Source organism: Pinus tabuliformis, chromosome 5_2 (genome assembly GCF_031772625.1).
Source record: "Pinus tabuliformis cultivar Carrire ecotype Pingquan chromosome 5_2, CPIR1, whole genome shotgun sequence".
NCBI classification, from domain to species: domain Eukaryota; kingdom Viridiplantae; phylum Streptophyta; class Pinopsida; order Pinales; family Pinaceae; genus Pinus; species Pinus tabuliformis.
In genome coordinates this window covers 833,217,228-833,223,272 of record NC_142306.1, presented here as the reverse complement: position 1 = coordinate 833,223,272, position 6,045 = coordinate 833,217,228, and positions in this window count along the sequence as shown.

The window sequence follows — 6,045 nt, the reverse complement described above, 5'->3', positions numbered from 1 at the left end:
AAAATTATTACAAGAAAATAAATAGCCAAAGAAGAAATTTTAATAGCAAGATGTAAATGGCCTTCTTGGTGTAGTAGCTCTTATAAATTCATTATTGTTGACCTTGTTGGAAAAATCAGGTCTCTGCTTGCCTTCATCTCCTTTCTTGGTGATACTTTCATTGTTGAAAGAATTCTTGAGAAAATTAACATATATTTTTGGGTTTTTTTCATTTTCCTTTTATAATGGATTTTGCTTGATTCTCCCTTGGAGATATTGTGATTTTCCTTGTATCCAAGACCTTTTTTGATGAAAGGTGACCTTTATTAGCTAATAATATCATCTAAGATTTGTTAGGGTATACTTGACTCAATGGAAGAGTCAAAGTTGCTAAGTCCACAATGGTGGTTTTAAGAACATGGTCTTGGTGGCCCATCGTATTAGTGCCCATGGATTAAATGTGATGAGGACTTTAAAATGCTTAGGGATTCTTCATTGTAATGTGCCTGAGTTGAGTAGAGGACTATTTTTTCCAGTCCAAGGTTTTGTCTAGCTTGGTTGCATTTGAGCCATATGTTAATAATATATACATTAGCTAGTCTTTTCTAGTTTGGTTTTCTCGGATAAACTTCATGTATTCTATGTGTTGTTGTTGATATGATTATTATCTTTCACATTTTATTTATTTCTAACAATGGTATTAGAGCCACGGGATCATGGCCTATATGAGAAGGTAATAGTTGCATACATGAAGATTTATTGAGATGAAATAAAGGTGGAGCAGGGTGAGATGCAACCAAAAGAGTGAGATTTGGTGAAGAGAGCACCTTGTCTAGGAAAGTGTGCAAAAGAAATATAATGGTGACATGGGTGTTGTATAGAAAAAAATAAAACAATTACTTCGGAGATGGAATTTGTAAATAGGCATACTACTGCAAGACTTGGCTGGGAAAAGTCTTATAATAGTTGTTTGGACACTAATTTGTCATTATCATTATCATTTATTGGTATCTAATTCATTCCTTTTAACTGATCTTTTATGATTTCGTTTATCATAATTCTTCACATGATTCCATCTAATACTTATTTATGCTCTTATGGTTAAGTAATGTTTGTTCTCCTTTAGTTTTAATATATTAAAAATTATTATGCATGATTTTTAAAATGGTGGTTTATGAAGAGAATTATTGTAATAATATTCACAGCTTCAACCTCCAATTTATCATCCAGATTGAAAATCCAAGCTCCAACTCATGGTCAAACATTCCAAATGAGAAATTTAATGGATAAAAAGTGATAGTTTTTCATTGGATTTTGTGGGAAAATGAGGATGAATCTCAAAATTATAGGACATGTTTTTTGTGAAGAATGGCCCAATTTAGTTTCCACGCAAGCGATTTTCCAAAAGTCACTCTCGTTTGAAATATACCAATGCTTCTCTAAATTTGATTTCGCTATATTTACTGTTGCATCCAGTTGTCAATTTGTCCCAAAGTGCGCAATCAATTCAACTTGCTTGCAGATAACTATTGTTGAAAAGATATTTGGGATGTGGTCTTGTTTAAATGATCTATTATAGAAAATCAAATGAGATCTTTGAGATCTTATTTTGTTTATTTGTAATGAAAATCACTTTGTAATTTTCTCATAGATTAGGTAGTTTAATTTAGAGGAATTAATTGTGATTTTCCCTTTGCTTTTTGTGTATTTAAATGAAGCCATAGAGCAGAGATGGGGGATGAACAATTTTTAAACTTGAAATAGAGCCGTGAACTGATTTCTTATTGTATTTAGATTCTAAATATTTTTAATGCAAAAAGTTATCAGCTAATTTCATTTTTCGCCTACTCGTGTTTTTATTTGAGTTTCTTTTAAGGACAAACTCCCATCGTCATCAGCTTTTGTTCTCCCAAGAAAATGTCTGCTCCCACCTTTGTTTTTCTTCCTGACAGTTATATTCTTTGCGGAGTTTGGGATGATGAGCGGGGGGGAAGGGAAACGTGGTTTATGGATGGTTAAGGGTTCGAGCTCGAGAGATTTTTTGTTGAGAAGGAAATCTAGGTCGCTTTCGTATACATTTACAGGAGATGAGGTTGGGGAGTTCAAAAGGGGTGGCCGTAATCATAGGTGCCTTTCCTTTTTTGGATGAGTGGATGGAGTCAGACAAGAAAATAAAGGGAGAGGATGGGGAATTTATAGGGGAGGCGAATGCCACCTGCTTTCTGCCCTTTCCGGAAGAGTGATGGGGTTTATCAGGAGATGGCATAGTCGATGATATATGGATGGTCTGAGAGGCCACTATGAATTTCGTGGGTTTTGGAACCGATGGAGGAGGAGGGATTGCTTTTCCATTTGAAGGTTCCGGCGGGGGGTGGCACAGAAAATATCGAAACTCTTTGTTAGCAATTGAACCCGGTGAAGGCATAAAATACAGTTTGGGACATAACGACTTGGAGCCAGCGCGCTTGGAGCAGTCCTGTGAGTGAAACCATGGGGATAAATTGGATTTCATTTCTAGGTTCTTGTCCCGCGCAGCCTCCAGATCAGTCGGGGACCAGTTGGACAACGGGGATAGCTTCTCTTCTACAGAGGATAGGGGGGATGCCACCCTGGACTTTTCACGAAAGACCCTTCTTCTGTATGTCGGGCGCCGAGGACAATTCTTGATGAGGTGTCCAGTCTTGTGGCAAGCAGAACACCTGAAGGGGATTCCCCAGAAATCAAGCCTTTGCTTTATTTTTAGGTTCCTCCAGGCGATCTCTATGTGGTCCGGAAATCCGCCCCTATAGGCCTTTTCAATAAGAATCCATGCAATGCGTTTGTCCTTTTCCCCCAGACACCATGGATCAACGTAAACAAATCTCCCAATAGAGTTACCTATCTCTATTAAAGTCTCCGTAGACCAGAACTCCAAAGGCGGATTTGGGAGCTTGACCTAGATTAAATTGTTTGAGGGAGTATTTCTCAATGGGTTATATCCTAAATACCATCTGTGGAGGACAAGGAAACTTCTTCCATAAACCCAAGGGAGGTTCTGGATAACCTCAGCATCACCTGCCTTTAAGAAATGAAAATAGAACCATTCCTTCATAAGCTTTGATACAATGGGGAAATATCCAATCACCGACTTCCACTGAGCCTCCAACCATTTTCTCATCGCAGAATCATCCATTTTTGTGAAATGACATCTGCCCACCAGTGCAAGGTTATGGAGGCTATCTATCCATTCAGATAGGTAAACAATGTCTAAATTTAGCGCTGCAGGTGGGGGGGTGGTTTTAACAGGGTTCCGAGCACTGTTATATCTTTTCTCTTCTACGTGCAAGTCCTTATGGAGCTTGGGTCGGTCCCTGTCATCCACATGTCTTGTTGATTGTAATACCACTTCGTCCAACGTGGATTTCCACCCCCCCCCCCCCCCCCAGTGTTATCACCACCCCATACTTTCTCAGCCTGAATGGTAGCACGTATCATGGCCTCCGTGGCCGACACGTCAGACCCTCCCTCCATGTGCTACCAGCTCACAACTCTGAGCACTGCCAGAGTAAATTGTCCTAAAAAGATTATCAAATCTAGATTTTAGCCCGAAAATTAATGAACATCAGTCCGGCCTCAAAAGGAAATCCTGATAAAGGATGGCCAAATGGAGGGAAATAAGATCCTTCTGTCAGAATCCTGGCACAAACGAAAGTTTGGATGGGAATGTTTTAAATAACTCGGGAATAGAATAATCTCCTTTTTGGGGATGAAAGCTAGGATATGGATTGCCAAATCAGGTTAGTACCAAAACATTTAATATTCATCTGGCATGACCCTGAATATATCACCTGGACCGAGTAAGGCTAGAGAGATGATAGAGACACATCTGTCAGAGGACACACTAACCAAGGATTGGCTCGGAGGAGAAAAAAGGGAACAGCTGTCCTTGGGTCATGAACGGTCAAGGACCCATAACTACCATCCTTTTTGAAAATGAAAACCAGAAAAGGCAAAAAAAACCACAGTCCTGAAGAAACCAGTCCCCGAAAGTGGTTTTTAGAGCATAAAACAGTGGTGATGGACAGAGAAAATGGAGACTACCCTTATCCTGCTATCACCCAAGGCAAAAATCTGAAGACTTCTGAGGCAGGAAAATTAACTAGAAGAGGATTCATGATAGATTATACAACAACAGTAAATTTGGAATATGCACCACCAAGCTCCTATTTTGATTCGGAAGTCTGAACAGGGTTTATAGAACACTATAGACTGCTTTAATTTGTGAAAAAACTGAAACATTCTGTTATATCCAGACTTTTAAAGCATGAAAACTCCTGAATTATGTTTATCTCTCCGTCATATATCCTTTTCCATATCCAGTTATGAAGTACCATCAGGATAATAACAAAAACATTCTCCTAACTCGACTAAGAGCGCTTAAAATTTTTCCAGACTAGATAACTTAAAAAAACCAGAGAAACTTAAAAGAAACTGAAAAAACTGAGTACAATATTCCGAAAGACAGATATGGTTGTATTACTGACCTCTAAACCTAGCGGAAGCAAAGTGGAGAGAAGTATTTAGCCCCAGTAGAAACCAAACCAGAAACCCGCGCGAGAAGGCCCTGGGAAAAGAAAAAACAGCACTTGAAAGCTCCAGGGAGAAATACAGCGCCTGATATGTTCCGGGACAAAAGAGAAAGCTGGCCAGAAACCTTTTTTGCTATGCAAAGATTAGATTTTGAAAGCTTGGGACCTTACAGTTGGGAAGGGAATGGGCGACGAAGCTGCATGGAGAGGTGAGGTGGCTAGCAGACGCGCATGTAATGTGCATGGGAACCTATAAAAAGAGTCCCCGGGAGGAACGAGACGTGTCTAAAAACTGGAACTATCCACGCCTACTCCTCTCGCATAGATTGGCTTCGAGACTGTGTCCATGGCGGCAGCGCACGACCTGGTTGGTTGCTACTCGGCTCCCCTAAAGTCAGCCCAGAATAATAAGTTGTGGCGTAGTTTTTAATGTAATATATCCCGGTATAGTCTTGACTTGGACTTGCTCCTCCGGACAAAGTGTTGTCTCAGATATGTAAAGTAGATTACTTTAGTTTTGTGTTTTTCCTTTCTAATAGTTATTCTTTCTTCATTTCGGTGGTAAATAGTTATTTGAGTGTTGTATGTTGTTTCCATGATTTCCAACTGTTGTTTCTTAAATGGAGTTTGTTGTTTCTTAGCTATAGATTTAATTGATGTATGCCTTAATGAATGAATGATAGGTTGTTAGAATTAGAATTAAATATTTCTTTTGTTGTTATTTATTTAAGCTTAGGAGTTAGAATTCTATTTTAGAGTAGCATTTTTAAGTAACGTTGACTTAAGTAGTAGTGTTATAATTTTTAGTTAGATTTTTGGCTTCAATGTGATTAGATATAGAGTATAATGTTCAATCTCACCACTTTCTTTCTAATTTTTGCAATATTAGCTTTTCTTGTTAATATTTATTATATTTGATTATTTTCAAAGAATGCATAGACTAGATTTACTTTCAGCCAATAGGAGTAGTTGCTAAGTATCATAGGGAATCTCATGTATAACCAGTATTAGTTGTTGGTATTTATCTGCATAAATTTTGCAGATTTCCTTGAAACAAAAAGACATTCCTCACATTGATAATTAATGTCTAGGTGATTAGTTATTTTTTTATTAAGCAATCAATTCCCCCAACAATAGCCCTATGTGAGAGGAGAGGAGGGCACATAGATTTCCCTAGTCAAGTTTAAAGGGGGAAATGTTATTTTAAACTTGACATGGTGAAAGAGTCAAATTTGTTTGTAACATACCAAAATACCTGCTAGTGAAATCCAACCACCCATTGGGGCATATCATTGTGCCTGTTACCATTATAACCCATTTTTCTAGGAATTTCTCTTCCACATTGCTTCTTGTATGGGTGATTATGCATGTATGCATGCATCCTAATATGAAATGACTCAGATACAACCATAAATTGTGTAAACAATAACCCTGAATTAAAATTCACATGCAATTCACATAAAGAATTAAATTATTGCAACATAAAATAAATAGTCAT